The sequence below is a fragment of the Limulus polyphemus genome, unplaced genomic scaffold (assembly GCF_000517525.1).
Source record: "Limulus polyphemus unplaced genomic scaffold, Limulus_polyphemus-2.1.2 Scaffold21, whole genome shotgun sequence".
In the NCBI taxonomy this organism is placed as follows: Eukaryota; Metazoa; Arthropoda; class Merostomata; order Xiphosura; family Limulidae; genus Limulus; species Limulus polyphemus.
The window spans coordinates 1,570,805-1,590,376 of NW_013665631.1; the positions used below are offsets into that span (position 1 = coordinate 1,570,805).

Here is a 19,572-nt window from a genome sequence, read left to right on the forward strand (position 1 = left end):
CACACAGATACATACACACAGATATACACACACAGATACATACACACAGATATACACATACACACACACACACACAGATATACACACACAGATACATACACACAGATATACACACACACACACACAGATATACACACACAGATACATACACACAGATATACACACACACACACAACTGGTTTGCCTTTTTAAACTATATACATGCTCTCGTAGATATAATGCTCATTTAAATTGGAAATCTTGGAATTCATTAGATGATTCATCACGACGCAGGTTAGCCAGAGGTTATTTAGCAAGGATGTGATTTAATTTATATTCAAGACCACAAGTGAAAGCAATGAGTCAGTAAGGGACTCTCTACCCTACATAAAATAGCAATAATATAACTCAATACAAGCACGTACAGTGATACAAAAGTATAATCTTAGTTTATCAATTACACTTCAGAATCAAGTAGAACATTTGAATAACAAGCATTTATTTCTTCATACCATTTTTTTTAACGTTTTTTTTTTTACGATGTGACATTTAGTGGGTTCAGGTGCGGATTGTGGATTAAAACAGCACCTGAAAATGAGTTTTACTCTGACCCTCCAATAAGGTCGGAGAGAGGGATTCCTGAAAAAAATTACAGGATGCTGTCTTAACGTGTACTAGTACTATTTTTAAAGTTCACACATTAAACCAAAATGCATTGTACAAAAGATTTCATTTACCACACAAAAATAATTTTAAAAGAATAATGTTGATCGGTCATCCACGCTACAAGCTGTTAACGGGAAACTGGGCATCGATTTAGCCTGGTTTGAACACTGTTTAAAAAGTATTGATAAATCAAATTTTTTTTTAAATGAACCGCTGGCTCACCGGAAATTTTCCCGGTGTCACGGAGGTCCAATTTACCCCTGAGTAGCATAAAATAAACTCGAGACGTTCATAACAAATCACGAGAGCTATAACTGAGTATCTAACGTTGACAAGTGATAAACACTGTTATTAAATAATATGAGTTAGCGTATTCGTGGCTGTACCGACTCGTCGTAAGGCATGTCAGAGAAATAATTTACCTCTGTTCAGTTGATTTCTGTTTTTTGTATTATTTTCTCCGTACTGACTCTCGTAGAGCATGTCGGGAAAAAAATCAGTTAACTCCGCCCAATTTTTTTTTTTTTTTTCATTTTTATGTTATTTGGGCTTACTGACTGTAGCCCAGAATACATCCTCTGAGCTAAATTTCAGGTTCATTCGTATATAAATTGTGTATAAATACATTAGTGATACTAATCAGAGTAAATTCTTCCAGTGGTAGTGCAATGTTTCTGCACAGCTGGAAAATGACGCATTATTACAGTATGGTGGATAGCTGGGATATGACACAGACTTACAGTATGGTGGATAAGGGGAGTGCAAAAATATCACTTTACTCTGATGATGATTTAGTAACTGCAGACAAGACTCGTTAAATATGTGACTGTGTTTTGATGGAAGCCCTGAAACCCCTCGCTGTATAAGTTGAAGGTCACTAGCGTTTAGCAGGTAATTGGAATACACAGAAGCTTGTTAAAGCGAATGACTCAGACTTACAGTATGGTAGATAGCTGGGAAATGACGCAGACTTACAGTATGGTGGATAGCTGGGATATGACACAGACTTACAGTATGGTGGATAGCTGGGATATGACACAGACTTACAGTATGGTGGATAGCTGAGATATGACACAGACTTGCAGTATGGTGGATAGCTGAGATATGACACAGACTTACAGTAGGGTGGATAGCTGAGATATGACACAGACTTACAGTATGGTGGATAACTGGAATATGACACAGACTTACAGTATGGTGGATAGATGGGATATGACACAGACTTACAGTATGGCGGATAGCTGAGATATGACACAGACTTACAGTATGGTGGATAGCTGGGATATGACAAAGACTTACAGTATGGCGGATAGCTGGGATATGACACAGACTTACAATATGGTGGATAGCTGGAATATGACACAGACTTACAGTATGGTGGATAGCTGGGATATGACACAGACTTACAGTATGGTGGATTGCTGGGAAATGACAAATATCGTTCATATCATTATTAATCTAACCCAAAGTACACTTAATGTCATTTATGTTAATCAAACCTATAACATACAATAGGCTTAAAATTTGTAATAAAATTAATTGCAGATGAAGGTATTAAAGACATTTTTATTGGTTTGTCCATTTCGGATCCAAAATCAGAGGGGCCCGGCATGGCCTGGTGGTTAGGGCGCTCGACTCGCAATCTGCGGTCGCGGGTTCGAATCCCCGTCCCAACAAACATGCTCACTCTTTCAACCGTGGGGGTGTTATTATGTGCGGTCAATCCCACTATTCGTTGGTAACGGAGTAGCTCAAGAGTTGGTGGATGGTGATGACTAGCTGGCTTCCCTCTAATCTTACACTGCTAAATTAGGGACGGCTAGCGCAGATAGCCCTCGTGTAGCTTTACGCGAAATTCATAACAAACCCAAATCAGAGACGTGTAAAAAAAGCATTTCGGATTTATCTTTTCTTCCCAACAAATCAATGCCCAAAAGGTCTTTCTTACAATACTAGAACTCATTATTTGGGACATACATTGAGAGACACAAGATTCTCTGAAACGCTATGTATATACACATTATAATACTTTAAAAGTTAAGATTTAAATGCCGAAAGCTGACGAAACATTTGAGACCATTAGGCTTAAAATTCGTGATAAGAAATTACTTTAGCTGCAAAAGTATATTTTGTTTTGAACACTTCATTTGTTCAATGACTTATCTACTATATAAAGACGAAAAGCTGTCCGTCTGTCACGGCGATATCTCGGTTGCAATACCGATCGACATACAACATGCACGAAACAACTGTGCTTTCTACCGCAACAAGCAAGTTTTTCTTTTTAAAGTTCTTCCAGCCATATATATATAAAACTGACGATGCGCTACTTTGGACATATAATTAGAATTGAGTGTAAGTTGGTGGAGATTGTGATGAGTAATAAAATCGAATCGAGTATACACGCGCCACATGCTTGGTATTGCAGGCGCACAAAAATCATAATCATTGGCTGAAATTCCCCATTAACTTTGCTTGGTTGTCAAGGAGACACATTGACATAATATCACAAATTTTGTTCAAACGGAATAATACCCCGCATGTTTTACCCGCAGCACATTTGAAAATGCCGAAATTAAAATGCGCTTCTTCAGCTGGCTAACAAAGCCAAGACCAAGAAGACAGTCCAAAGTAAAGATCCTCAAATTAATAATAAAATTAACTGCCTTTAATATCACAACTAATAGTTTGTATGGTAACACAGTTGACCAATTAGGAACGTGTCTTTGAGAATCAGTTTTTTCGCATATTTCAATCTATAAGGATTTATCAAGAAGAATGTTTGAACATACTTAGAAATATACAGAAGTCAAAATGCTAATCAAGCAATACTTAAAGGACATGACCAAGTGTACATAAAAAAATGTTTTCAGGAAACAATAGAAATAGAATAGACAATATCCATACATATAGTGTTACTAGATTAAAATTAATTTTTAGAAGACATGTTCATAAAACATTTATCTAGATATAATTTTGAGAAGAAAAGTAATTATTATTTCCCGTCATATGACGGGCATTCAGCTTGTGAGGGGTAAAAGATAAACATAAAATGCTATTTTTTACACAACTTTGATTTTGAATCTGCAATGGACAAATTAAGAGGAATATGAAAAACAACAACAATTGTAGTTAAGTAATCTTTATCATTAATTTTAAATGTATTAGTTCCTAATGCTTCACCAGTTGTTAACGTTTCAACCGAAACCCATTATATAACGTTATAGTTGAAATTTCAGACAAAGACCAATGTAGTACAATTAATGTATAGTTGATACGGTTATTGTTAGAATAAATACCTCATATATAGTTGAAATTAATACTGTTTAACAAATCTAAAGTATAGTTGATATTATTGTTACCTGTATTATTGTTAAAATAACCCCAAAGTATATAGTTCATACAGTTATACAGAGTAGAAGTTAATTTCATTATTATTCAATAAACCTAAAGTACAGTGTCGTTCAAATAAAATCGAACTATATTTGATACTTAATTATACTTGTCATAGGACATTACTATTATTATTATAATACTTTAACACCATATTCTTTATTCAGTCCCTTAGGGTTTTTCATGAAAAACAAGAATGTATGATAGTACTTTAACAACACTATGTCCGCCATATTCATTGACAACGGAGCGTTTCGCGCACTACAGAGCTCATCAGTAGTGGTCGGAACACTATTTATATAAGCCATTTATTACAACTACAATTATTATGATGTGACTCTTCTTTAATTTTGTTTTATTCAGTCCCTTATGGTTTATCCGAGAAGAACAAGACTGTATAATAGTGTTAAAAACTCTTATTGTTGTAAAAAATGGCCAATATAAATATTGTTCCGGCTATTATTATGATTATTTGTGAATTTTCAATTTTTCACCAATACGTATAATTTCAGTGAAGAAAGAATCTATGAATAACGTAAAGGCCTAATCTATTCTTTGATTCGCTACAGACTAGTTTCACCGAATTCACGACTCGTCAGTACTGCTTGAGAGAACCAAATAAATGCATTAGGTCTACATTGTAGTGGAATGTATATATGGATATGTACTATTACACATTATTCTACTTGAAAAACTTTAAGGGACTGAATTAAGAATAGGCCTACCACTAATGTCTTATGACAAGTATAATTAATTATAGTCATGCTTCACCAGCTTCGTAAAGAGGTTCACACCACAACAGTTATATTTGATAATATTGTTACACATAAAGTATACAGTTGACATCGGTTTTGTTTAACAAATCTGAATATTACATTTGGTAACATTGTTGTATTAACAAATTCGAAAAGCAAATGATATTTTTATTGTTAAAATAAACCCGAAGTAGTTGATATCGTTATTTTTTAACGATCCAGGAATATAGTTGTTACTCTTCTTGTTAAAAGTAAGTCGTAGCATCCATACTATTATTGTTAAAGGAACTCTTAAAAGAAACATGACACCTTGAAATAGACTTGTAGTACAGTTTTAATCCATTAAATGGTTGTTGGGATGACTTTAGATCCAGCTTTAGATGTGTTAAATATTCTTTATTGAACTTTTCCACGGTTGAATACATTTTTTATTATGATCACAATTGTTATATTGCGAAGAGCTTTTCTAAGCTTATATAAATAGTGATCTGACATATAGCTAAGCCAAGCTAATCAGAGATGTTCCGGAAATATTACTGTACTATTTTAACCTATAGTTAGCTATGTTATGTTAAATGTATGTAAATTGAGAATGATAATTCCCGATTTTTTCTTCTCTTCTCGTCAAATCTTAGATTATTTTCATGCATTGTTTTAGTAAGCGTTAACTCTACTCCTAAAACTGAAATTGCAGCAAGCTGAAATAAATATTCAACGAAAGTTCGTATCCTCTAAAATCATTAAGTATTTTTATTCCAAATAGTGAAGTAAAAGTTTCAACATTTTTACTGCCTTTGGCGGAGAACATCACAAATGAAAGCTATTGAATGTTGTCTCCATTAAATGATGTATTCCTAACATTCTTCTATATGATAAAATATTAACACTCAAGATATTGGGACCGTGGGTGCTTTACAGGAGTGACAGTCAAATCTCACTATTCGTTTAGAGTGGGTGGTGTTAATTAACTGCCTGCCCACTAGTCTATCAGCTCAAAATGAAAGCCGTTTTACGCATATAGCCGCCTGTGTGTAGCTTTTCGTGGAAACCTGAAACAAGAAAAAAACAATTTAGCAAAAGTAAGATATCTAAGTTCCAACAATTGTTATAAGTTAATAAGAATATCATTATCAGCAGTATATTAATTATTAACACCAAGTGGGCGGAACGGCGCACTTAATGCTTTTTTTTATTGAATTGTTAACAAATCCTAGCCTTACACTGTGCCGAAGTACAATTTTTATAACTGTTCATTTTAACACAGTAACTCTGTTCTCATGTTGTTAATAAAGTATAATAGTTATTGATAAAATAGCTAAGTGAAATTATTTCTAGTCTGTAACTTGACAAAGCAGTTGAAGCCAATAATCGTGTACTTTTTGTGCAGGGTTTTAGGAAGTATTTTTAGTTGTAAGTAAACTAATTTTATAAAACATTGCTTGAAAAATGTATGCTAGTTCCTCATCACTTTCAGTATATGTTCCAACTCCCTTGGAATAATAAACATTTGTAACAAGGTAAACAGTTAATACAGCGGAACAATAAACATTTATAACAAGGTAAACAGTTAATACAGCGAAACAACAAACATTTGTAACAAGGTCAACAGTTAATACAGCGGAACAATAAACATTTGTAACAAGGTAAACAGCTAATACAGCGGAACAATAAACATTTATAACAAGGTAAACAATTAATACAGCGGAACAATAAACATTTGTAACAAGGTAAACAGCTAATACAGCGGAACAATAAACATTTATAACAAGGTAAACAGCTAATACAGTGGAACAATAAACATTTATAACAAGGTAAACAGCTAATACAGCGGAACAATAAACATTTATAACAAGGTAAACAATTAATACATCGGCTAGAGTTTATTTCAAAATGGTTCGTCATTTCCGATTATGTGATCCACTGGCCAGTTCTGGAGTGTCACTGATAAAAATTATAATCATTAATAAATTTGAATGACTACAATACTGTAACATATTAGATTGCACGTACATCATTGAAAAATGTCGTCCTGAATATTTAACAAACAATGTGAATACTACAAAAATAATATCCAGTGCAGCCCCTCCAGTAGTTCACCGTTAAGTTTGAAGATTTACGACGTTAAAATTCGGGTTTTGATACCCGTGGTGGACAGAGCACAGATAGCCCACTGTGTAAATTTGTGCTTAACCACAACTAACCAAATATCCAGGGCAATGAAAGTGAGCTAAAATTAAGATGAATAGTATATTAAGTACATTGACGAAATGATATTTATAATATCACATACAAAAATAAAACCCATAAAACAGTAGTTTTATTTAAAGCCAATTTGGAGAAAGAAATGGAAGAAACTTATATATATAATGTGGGGTAAATAGGGAGAAAATAATCAGATTATACTACCCAGGGGCACAAATGGAGGATATAACTGACAGAGCAGGAGATATAATAAAGGGGAGCTAGCAGAGATACAGTTTTTGTGGTGCATGTCGAGGCTAATGATGTGGGGGAAAGGTAGGTCAGAGGAGCTAATTAATAAGTACGAGAGGTTGATAAAGGCATTTAAAGAAAAATGCCATAACTAAATTTTGTCAGATATACTGATCAGAATTAACTGTGGGGATGAAGTTATAAGTAAGTCACAAGGGCTAAATGCTAGGCTTAGATTAGTATGTAAGAATGAGCAGATTGGCTGTTTGGACATGTGGGATCAGTTCAGTGGAAGAAAGGAGCTTTTTAAAATGGACGGTTTACATTTAAATAGGGTTGGAGCTGGCTTGTTTGCTAAGGCTGTTAACTCAACCGTAATGAAAGTTTTATACTAGGACTAGACAGTGGTGAGGGCCAGGAAAAAACTGAATGCAAAAAGAATAAGAAGGATAGAAAAGTTTAGCATAGGAAATGAGCATAGAACTAGATATAAGGGTAGGCTTAATTGTTACTGTTGTAATACTAGAAGTGTAAGAAATAAAACAGATGACTTTAGAGCACTGGTAGGAATGGAGGATTTTGATATAATGGGAATAACTGAAACCTGGTTAAATGTAGATGATTTTGATCAAAGAAATATCTTTGAAATACAGGGTTATAGGTTATTTAATAGGGATAGAGTACTAAAGAGGGGGAGGAGTGGCTACATATATAAAATATGAGTTACATCTTGTTGAAGTTGAGGATGTCAAAGATAATAGCAAGGAGATTGAATCCATTTGTGTTTCTATTAGTGGATATAAAGGGAAAAGGCTTTTAGTGAGAATTCGTTAGAGAGACCAACAAATAATAATGATGAAATTAGTGAGAAACTTTACAATGAGATTAAGATTTCAACTGTTAATGAAGTCATAATTATGGGTGATTTTAATTTTAGACATATAGATTGGGAAATGCTAGAGTCAAACCGTGAGGGAGAAAGGTTTTGGAAACTCCTCAAGATGGCTTTCTTCACCACTTAGTCAAAGAGCCTACTAGAAACAATGCTATTTTAGATTTATTGTTAACTTCAAATATAGAAATGATCGAGAGGGTGGAAATTGGAGAACATCTGGGTGCAAGTGATCATTGCTCTATTAAGTTCTGTGTTTAGTTGCATATGGAAATAAGGAATAATGATATTTTGGTTACACATTTCAAAAAAGCAAATTTTGAAGGGATGCAACAATAACTGTGTGTTATGAATTGGGCAGCTGAGTTATTTGGAGACACTGATCAGATGCTGAAAATTTTTAAAGATAAATTTTGAAATATTCAACGAAAACATTCCTTATAGATAGAACGAAAAGGATAGCTGCAAGTAAAAAATCAGGTTGGCTCACAAAGAATATGACATAAAATTAAAGAAAAATATCATAAATTTATGAAATTTAAATTGACCGGTATGACAGGAGATCTAGAAGATTATAGAAGATCAAGAAAGCTAGTGAAAGAAGAAATTAGGACATTAAAAATGATGTATGAGAAAAGGTTGGCTGAAAATGTAAAAATTAACAATAAGAATTTCTTTAAAATGTTAGGATGGGAGTAGGACCTTTGAGGGATGATAAGTGATGGTTCGTATATGATGATTATGAGCTGGCTGGGTTAATAAAATTTGCTTTTTCTTCAGTTTTTACTAGCAAATATTTAAGCAGTATTCCACATCTTGAACAGTTGTCAGATGGAAACAAGATCGAACTAGATGACTGCATTAATTCTGAGTCGGTTGAGAAAAAATTGGCAAGTTTAAAGAACGATAAGGCTCATGGGCCAGATAATATTTTCCCAAGGGTTTTCAAGGTTAAAGATTGAATATGTGAGCCACTTGCTACTATTTGTTGTCAGTCCTTGAATAGTAGGAAGGTACCAGAAGATTAGAAGTTAGCTAAGGGAGGTGATAAGCATTGTCCCAGTAATTATAGACCCATTAGTCTTACACCAGTTGTAGTGAAAGGTTTGGAAAACCTGATGAAAGATGCTTTGCACAGTCAATTAACAAAGTTAGGATTTTAATGGACAATCAACATGATTTCAATAAGGGAAAATTTTGCTTTACAAATCTTTTAACATTCTTTGAAAAGGTTATTGCTAATAGATGAGAGTAAGAGTGTAGATTTAGTGTATCTGAATTTTCAGAAAGCATTTGACAAGGTGCCACATAAAAAGCTTGTAAAAATTATCTTTATAGGTGTGAGGGATAAGTTAGCTAATTGGAGAGAAGAATGGCTGGATGGAAGAAAGCAGATGGTTGTTATAAATGGAGTTCAATCAAAATGGATTAATCTCACAAGTGGGATACCTCATGGCTTAATCTTGCTCTTTTGGATTTACATCAATGGCATAGATAAAGGAATGGTTAATAAATTACTTAAATTTTCAGATGATATTAAGGTCTTGGGTGTTGATAATTATAAAGAGGATACTGCTGATTTGCAAAAGGATTTAGATCATTTAGTGAGTTGAGCAAATAAATGGCAAATGGGTTTTAAGTATAGTAAATGCAAGATAATGTATGTGGGTTATCATAATTTGAATTATAAGTGTAATTTAGATGGGAATAACCGTAACAGTGTTATGAAGGAAAGGGATACTGGTTTAATAGTCGACCAGTCTCTAAAGCCATCCAAACAGTGTGCTGTTGCTAGTGCATGGGCAAATACGATTTTAGGTTGTATCTAAAGAAATATTTAATACAAGTCTAAAGAGGTTATAATTTTATTATATAGGTGACTGATTAGGCCACATTTAGAATACTGTGTTCAGTCTTGGACTACTTACCTTAGGAAAGACATTGAATTGTTGGAAAGGGTTCAGAGAAGGGTTACTTGAATGGTGTCTTGGATGGAGGGGTTGTCATTCGAGGAGAGGTTGAAATCTCACAAATTGATTTCTCTTGAACAAAGAAGAGTTAGGAGGGGATCTGATTGAGGTGTTTAAGATTGTAAAGGGAATTGATAGTGTTGATACATCTTCTTTTTTCATATTTAACAGTGGGAATAGTAGGACTAGAGGACACAAGAATACATTTTGGCAGGGTAGGAGTCATCTTCAGCTAAGACAGTTTCATTTTTCTAACAGGGTGGTTGGCCTTTGGATTGGGTCGCCTTCTGATGTTGTGGAGGCAGTAAATTTAAGTGGCTTTAAGAGAAAGCCTGATAAATATATGAATTATAAGCACTGGCTTTAAGATTTTTCTTTTTTCTTTTAATTTACTTATTAATAGTTTAGTATAGAGCATGGAAGAGCCGAGATGGACCAATAGGTCCCATGTTGTCCCAAAATGTTATGTTATATTTCTATATCTATTCGACATTTGATTTCTTTGAAGAGTAATTTTTGGAGAAAGTAAAAAGTGGACCAACTTAGTATAGAATAAACTAAACAAAGTATATTCTTATATATTTGTATAGTTACAACAGTACCGTTTCCACTCTTATATTTTTCAAATTACTAGCTTGTTTTGATATCGCCCCCCACCAATGATTCCACGTATTGAATTATATTAAGGAATTTCACCTATTTTTTTTTTACCTATTTCACTACTCAACTTAAAAAATATCGTGTACAATTACTCATTCAATATCTAACTCAGTCGCTATTTTTTATAAAATCCTGTTTTGTTTTTGTTATTATCAAAGCAATTATTTGCTTATCCGCAATATCAGAAAGTTAATATTATGTATTACTTTGATTATTTTGAGCCGTTGTAACAAACCGAGCATTCGACACATGGAATTAAACTTCACTTCTGTTTGGCGACTGACATCCTTCCCGATTGACCCCTCTTTCTCATCACTAAGGTTTTAAAATTGAAATTGTTGCCTAACTCAAACTGATAATGTTAAATAATTACGAGATAAATTAATTTTCAATAGATATTAATCCTGAGAGAAAATCATTAAAGTAATTAATCTTTTGTGTCTTGTATAATAAATATTGTTAATTAGTATTGATTGGTTGGAATTATCGCTAAAATTATTTTCAACATGTGATCTTTAAGTATCTAGTATGTCAAGGTCACTTTATTATTTCTAAGTACTAATTCGTTGTTCGTTTGTTATTAAAGACAAAGCTACATAGTGAGCTATTTGTGCTGTGCCAACCACGGGGATCGAAACTCGGTTTTTAGCGTTATAAGTCCAGATATTTACCGCTGGACTACTGGAGTGCTAGTAATTCGTACTCTGTGGTTTGTGACACAGTATACCGGATCTGGAAGGGCTTACTTAAAAAAAAAGAGTTCATCTCAACTTATACTTGAATTTTGTTGATGAAAGTACAGGATGATTATTCAATTATCATTGAACTATTTATGTAGGATTTTACAGTTATTATTTAATAATAAATATGGTGGTGTTTTTGTTGACAAATACTGTTACTTAGACTTCATAAAGGACATCCTTTTAGTTGCATTATTAATAATTTTAAAGTTAACTATCATGCCCATTATTAGTTTAAGACAGTGAGTGCCAGTGGAGTTTCGAATATTGTGGGCCACACTCTGATCCCTATTAGATCTTCCTTTCTATTTGTTATACCTTTTGTAGTTTGCCAACAATTGGTGTACAGTACATTGTTGGCGCAATTGCCTTTCCATGTAAATTCGATTTTGTTGTATATATATATTTATGCATCAATGTTGTGATATTGTGCTAAATATTTGCTTATATGCTTTTGATACAGGTACAGTAAGTTCATTTCAAATCATTGTATGTAACCCCATCAGGACCTGATGCCGTGTTGGGAGAGCGCTTAAGAGTTACCTTAATGCAGTCCATTGCGACTGAGCATTCGCCTTCAACCCCTGCACAGTTTCTTTTACACCTGTGTAGAAATTATTGCGTTTCTTTATGTTTGCGTGGTCTGACTGTTCAAGGAATACTTTATCCTTTTCTTCATCCATTGTCACCATTACACCATTTGAAAGCTGAAAATGTGGGACGGTCTTCGCTTTCGCTTATCAGTTCCTTTTTCTGTGCAAATTCCAAAATTGTTTGTGTGATTTGTCATTGGCAGCCTCTCAGCAGAACTTCTCAAAAATCAATCAGCCTCTTCTTCTTCTTCTTTTTTTGGCATGGACTCTTTCTTTTTCCTCTCGAGCTTTATTTGTTCTTCCTGGGTGAAGATGGTTCTTTTCCGAGCCCTTTGTTGTTGCCCTACGTTTTTCAACCTATGCCTTTTTGACCTCACTTGACCACCAATGGGGTTGGTCAAACATTTTTCTTTGGACTATCGCTTTTTTTCTCGAACCTTTTTTCACAGTGAGTTTACGATGCCATGAGCATTTGTTAGATACTTGAAAGTTCCTTCTCTCTTTTGCTTCTAGCACCACGTACCTTACGAATAAGAAGGCTGCAGGGGTAGTGGTCACTTCTGTGATCCCCTATAATATTCCACGATGACCTGAAATTACTTAGTGATGAAGAACTACAGGAACTCACGGAGCTATATAACCAGAGCTTACAGGATGGTGTTATTCCAGACGACTGACATCATAGCTATTCGGTTCCAATGCCCAAGCCAAATACAGACCACAAGGAGATGAGTGGGTATTGTTTGTTTGTTAGGAAACTGTGGCCGATGGTTCTGTCCTGTATTATGAAGTGGAAGTTGTTCAACAATATACGTGCTATTTATGTGTTGAATGGTGTAAGTGTAAGGGGAATGTGTTTATGATCAATGGAAGTAGGAGTGTGTTGGTTTAATCGAGGTTGGACGCGTGTCTTGTGTCTTCGGAAGTTTTAAATTGTTTTAAACTGACATGAGTTAAACTCGGACGTTTATTGTTAGTATGTAGATTATGATTAATGTAATGAAAAAGAAAAGTAGGGTAGCCACGTTTTTCGAAACAGGTGGAGCATGTTGATATATTTACTATTATAATCTTCGTCGTTACTACAGAGCCTATGTATTCTGGTGAATTGTGGTTTGGGAATGTTTCTTTTGATGTATGGAGAATGACTCGAGGGAAAATGTAAGTAGCTATGTATGTTCGTCGGGTTGTAATGTACAGATGTTGCGAGGTTGCCACCATCAGTCACAGAAATATTTATTTAAAGTAATGAAATTGTTTGGTGGGAAGTATAAGACGTGTATTGGAGTGATGGGAGAAAGGATTTAACGAACTGAAGAAAATAAATCGAGTTCATCATTAGTGCATATAGCTACATCGAAAACATCATCAATACATCTGTAATATAAGGCAGGGAGGGCACCTGTGTAACTATGAAATATACAATCTTTAATGTAACCAACAAAGATGTTAACGTAGGAGGGACCCATTTTGGTTCCCATGGCTACATCTTTAACTTCTTTGTAGAACTTGTTGTCAAAAGAAAAGATATTTAACGATAAAACTAGTTCAACTAATCTGACTAAGATTTCAACAGGTGGGTCCAGGGTATCCCTTTTGTCAAGGTAGTGTTTTAGGGACTTCAGTCCATCTGCTTGTGGAATGGAAGTGTACAATGATGTTATGTCAACAGTGAATAGAATAATAGAATTTGATTTAGAATTAAAATTCGCAATTTTTTGTAGGCATCGTTGGTGTATTGAATGTAAGTTTGGAGTTGATGAACGAGCGAGGTTAGGATGATATCAAGGTAACAAGAGATTTACTCAGTAGGACAGCTACATGTTGAAACCATGGATCTACCAGGATGGTCTGGCTTATGTATCTTAGGAAGAAGATACGATACAGAAAGCCTAGGTTATTTAATAAGTAAATTTTTAGCTTCTAGTGGAAGCTTATTATTTCCCATTATTACTTCTATAGTGGCGCAGTCTTTTCATATTCATCAAGAGGATTATTATTCTAGATAGCACGGGAGGACTGGTCTGATAATTGTCGGTGATCTTCTGAAGATAAGGTCCTTTCTGCTCCTCCTTTGCCAGCTTTTTAAATTAGTGTTGTCGTGGGAACGAATATTATGTAAAAATGTTTCTTCGTTTTTAATTAGGTTTCTAACAGATGTCACAGTTTGAAATTTCAAGTTGTAAATTTCCTTTTGACACTTCCCTATGTAGTAATCGAGAGGAAGAAATTTTCCTGGTTGGAGTGTCCACGAGTTGGTTTGTTTCTGTTAGCTCGTACAGTCAATGACGATAATAGCACAATTCAAATAATAAAATCTCTCTTTTTAAACAAAATGTCCTTAATGTATCACGCATCAAACCAATAGGGAATTTCATTAGTCTGTTCTTTATCATGTGAAGAGAGGTAGTTGAATTTAAGTTTAAAACCCTGAGGAGTTAACCTTAAAGTTGAACAAATACGTAGAGAAGAAGTGTGGCTGCAATGTGCCTGGTTTTTAGATAAAGTAGCCTTGAAGAGGAGGAGACCAGAACTAAACAGTTGAGTGGGTTGTGATGAAGGTATAACTTACCATTTCATTACGAAGGCTGTTGTATGTTCTCTTACAAAGAGACATAATGTTTAAATGGTCGTATAAAAAGTCAGTGAATATATAAGTAGAAAGTAGGTGATAACATAAAGATATTAGAGTCTTGGAGATAAATCACCTTAAAACAAAATTATAACCAAATACAAACATATTCTTTTTAATGTGATTTACCTCCAGAAGTCTAGTTTCTTTATTTTATCACCTTCATATTTTTCTACTTATTTATTCTTGAGAAGATAGTCGCTCGAAATCTGGAATACGATCTGGAAAGACAGAAATGTTGCCTCCAACACTGGAAAGCTATGGACCCAGAAACAAATACTTGGATGAGTGATTCAATCCTGTTTATGACACTTGCAAGGTTTTCCAACAGAGTACTGAAACTCTGGCTGTTAATCTGAATCTGGAAGACGCTTACAACAGAGTACAATATGATGTCATAATGACTGAACTTTTCACTCTGGATGTAGATGCCACGATTATAAAATAAATTGGGGCAGTGCTGCTCAAACAAGGAATATTTCTTCTAGTTGGAACATAAGCATCTCCGCTACAAATTATTACACCAAGCTTTCCACAGGAATCACTTTTGTCACATTTATTATTCAATGTGTATAGTGCAGAAATAACTAAGATTCAGAACAACGGATTGGGCAGAACCTTGTCCTTTGCTGATAATGTATTAGCATATCGAAAGGGGCGATAAAGAGTACAGATTGCCAGTGAGGTTACAGAAAGAAGTTGAAAGAATAGTGTAATGGTGTGCGGATAACAAAACAAGGCTTCAGTTTTATGGTGATTCTTGGACAACAAACGCGTAAAAGCAAACATGTCAGAAATAAAAATCCATGTTCAACAAATCCTGAGAGAAGCAAGTCTCAGATACCTTGGCATCACTTTTGACAGAATATTTTCTCTTAAGAAACACGTTGAGTGACAGAGAGGGCTCAAAGAGTGTTAACTGCTTCCAAAGTAATGGTTGCCACGGACATAGAACAGAAACTTCTACTCTAACCATATCAGAGCATCATCCTGTCGGTGGTTGCCTATGAGCTGGGACTTTTGCTGCCTTCCAAAACACAGATGAACAGACTTGAGACCACTCAGAACCAGGCCATGAGAACGATACTTGGATGCACTAAGAACACGTCCGCAACAGCAATGAGGTACCTCTTGGGACTCTTAACCATGTCGGAATGGCAAACTTCTACACAAGTGAAGACATATTTCAGAGTGAGAGAAGACGAAGATCATCATCTTCATTCAGTTTTAAGTCAAGGCAAATGTGGTAGATTTCGAAGAAGATAATTGTGGATGGCACCAGCTGAAAGTTTTTTCAGCAGAAGTCTGTAAGTTGGAGGACATCAGGAAAGTCCCAGATTGAATGGAAATGCTACCATGCACGGAGAAGAACACAGAGGTGGCTAGAACGCTCGGCAGGAAATGTCGAGAGTGGGTTGCCAATCACTGATGCAGACGTGAAGTCTAGCATTGATCGAGTGTCCAAACCAGGAGATGGAGTGATATATTCAGATGAATCCATCTGTCGTAGACAATGGTCAGGATGGACTGACACAGTACAATTGAAAGGGGAAACAGTTCAAGAAAATAGCGAGGCCATATAATACGACAACATTTACCATGAAAATGGAGATCATAGCCACTGTCCATTGCTTTATATGGTTAGAGGGCAAGGCAGTTACACATGTACTATTGGTAACAGACTCTAAAAGCATGCCGTAGAAAATACTAGCTGGATCACTCCATGCAGAATGGATAAAGTCGATCTCTAAAACGAGGTTCAAAAGCTAACATAGGTGTTTTGTCCTGACCATGTCGGAGTGAAAGGGAATGAAAGATCTGGTTGGCGCTGCAGCTGCCAGAGTTGCCTGGACCCCCAACAAAAATGATGTGATTAGTGCAATCACGGACAAATAACATGAAAGAGACACACAAAAAAGAGTAACCCCACACTCTGAGCCATTTGCTTGAGAATGAAGTCAAATAGGGAGACGCAGCAGACAAAGCGTTATGATGGGGCGAGCAAGCAACCAGCTTGTAATAGAAACCACTAACCAAATACACACTGCGTTGGATGCTGGGGAGGAGGACAGAGCAGACATGGGGGTGCCCCACAATGCAGTAATGCTGGTCCCATCAATAAATAAACTAAGTTAATGATCTTCGTTAGTATGTAGTTATTGCGAAATATCGTTTTAACGGCCGTCCTCAAATCACAAAAAGAAAAACTTGAAGTATTTAACGAAAATTATCCTTGACAAAACGATAAGTTGTCATATTTCTGGAACATTCTAAAACCGTTAAGCCTAGCGTTCATTCTTTATTGTCAGCGAAATGTTTTCTTTTGTTATATTTTCTTTTGATAGGGAAATTTCAACGTTGCGTAACACTTCAAGAAAACCAACATAAACGACAAGTGGCACCAAATATTGCATATTTCGTCGTTCTAATTTCCTGTTAAAACATACATGATGTGAAATATTTATTTAAATGTATTTTCTTTGATAGAAATGACCTCGATATTGTGTTTAACATTAATCAAGTATGAAGTTATTGCTGTAATAATCTGTAATAGGTTTTCTGTTTCAAATATTTTTTTCCCTTCCATCAATAATTGAAACGGAAATTGTATGCCCACGAGTTTCAAACCATCAACAATACTTATTTTGTTTACAGAAAAAAATACTTAACGGATTTGGTTTTATTTGGACGTAACTTGAAGGTTTATGTTAAAACATTTTGATGCATTACAGACTTTTCATAATAAGTTGCTGTTTAAAAGACGTTTCACATTTCACTGTAACATATAAGTTAATATTAAAGTTCCTGGCGTTCCTTATTGGTTTTGGTAACCAAGAGCTGTTTAACAAAAATGTTTAATTTGGGCGTAACATTAAAGTTTATATTGAAATAGTTGATAGTCATGTGTTCAATTTAGACTGAAAGCATTGACCATGTATATTTTTCACATTCCAATTAAGTCGTCGGCGTGTGTGCGCGTGTTATGGCGCATTTTAGTAATTAGATATTGCTCTTGAAACTTCAGACATGTCGGTGACTATTAAGACTCTAAGCTGTCGGCTTTGATTTCAGCATGAAAACGACGCAAGCAAGCAAGGAAATGAATGTAATTGGAAAATGGTGTTGCTAAGCAGCCGCCTACCTGACACGTAGATAAACAATATCTTTCAGAAATGTCTTGCATTATTATTTTGCTACATTTTTACATAATTCTAATGTAACAGCCACTGAAATATTCGTCCTAGAAAGCTCATTACTTCGACAACTGCAGTGAAACGTACCACACATAACACTATACTTGATCAATTATAGCTTATTATCAAGAGATTAGATCAAAATTCCTCAACATTTAAATCACCTTTTAAAACTCCTTAAAATATAGATAAGCGTATCGGATTGTTTGTATTTTAAATTTCTATGTTTTGGCTGCCGGAATGAGAAAGTAGCCATTGTTTTATTTATTGAACATCAATTTTTAACTGATATGGCTAGATACCTGCAGCAATAGATAACACTTTACAAAACAAGTATTTATAAAATCTGCTATGGTTTTGTTCATTAACTGGTTTGCTCTAGTTCATGGTTCTTAATTATATAAAGTAAATAAAGTGTTACGTGTGTGAAAATATTATGAACAGCAACTTCCTCTATGTCAATTATTTTTGTCTTGAACGCGCCAATAAGAAACATTTTTCGAGACTGTTTACTTTAATAAGCAGAGATTTAGTTGATCATGATAGTTCTTGCTTCGTGACCTATAGATTCTTCAACTAAGTAAATGCCATTATTTTATCACTTTCGTTTGTTGTTTTTTTTCATGCGCTTTCATTTTCTCAGGGATATTTAATAAGAAAAGCGATATTTTATTTTTCTATGACGAATTCGCGAAATATACCTAACAGTCATGTGCAGCCATCTAGTGGTTATTCAAGTAAACATGTTACATTTTTTAAATATTATTATAAATATACATAAATAAACCCGTACATTTATAAACCGAAGGAATAACAAAACAGGTATTTACTTCTGGATAAAAAGCTTAGAATAGAGTATGAAATTTCTCTTTCTAGCCTTGACTTTAATTTATTCGAAATTTTGCTTCTTACTTTTATCTTTTTTGTAGTAAGTCTTATTTTGTCAATCTTGTTAACTTGAAACTAAACTAATAGTAGAATTTATATTTTTTTGGCCCGTTTGTAATGTTCAATGTTAAAACTCACAATTTAACAAAAAACAACGATTATTTTATACACAATTCTATAAAAATGAGATTGTTTCCAGTCTCCAAATTACTAAAATACAATAACTTACTGTACAGGATAAAAAGTGGTAAAAAATCCGATGAGACTGGAAAACAATCTCATACATTCTACATGTTAGGACGTATACTACTGCGTCATCCTCAAGAGGGTAATGTTTTGCAAAAATAACACTTATTTATACAATTATCAAATCACCAATTTACATATTAAAGAATTTCGCGCCATCTACTGACAACATTTCCTACAGGTCCATCATCCTTATTCAATAATTTAATATTACTTATTTTACATTTAATTATCTCAGTAGATTCACGTATATTCATACTAATTAAATTAATGTTGTACTAAAATATCACTTTTTTCCCATTGAATTATGTGTTTAGTTTCATTAATATGTTCTGCTAAAGGTGAAATAGTGGTATTATTACTTTTAATATTTCTTTTGTGTTCATTCATTCTGAATTTTAAATTTCTTCTAGTTTGTCCTATATATACTGTTTTACATTCACATAATAGTTTATATATACCAAATGAAAACAATCTAATTTTTATAATTGTGTATAAAATAATCATTGATTTAAAAGATTGTTAGTTTTT

The 19,572-nt window shown here is 34.3% G+C and overlaps 1 protein-coding gene and 1 long non-coding RNA gene across 2 annotated transcripts in view; both read left to right on the plus strand.

Annotated features, from left to right (window-relative positions):
* The window catches only part of LOC106458239 (cGMP-inhibited 3',5'-cyclic phosphodiesterase A-like), a 286,487-nt gene that overhangs the window by 126,390 nt on the left and 140,525 nt on the right, over positions 1-19,572 (plus strand). The gene's annotated exons all lie outside the window — the stretch shown is intronic.
* LOC111085549 lies at positions 7,402-15,432 on the plus strand. Its single transcript, XR_002610370.1, has 3 exons — positions 7,402-7,514; positions 9,937-9,939; positions 15,420-15,432. It is a non-coding gene; the product is annotated as an uncharacterized LOC111085549 (long non-coding RNA).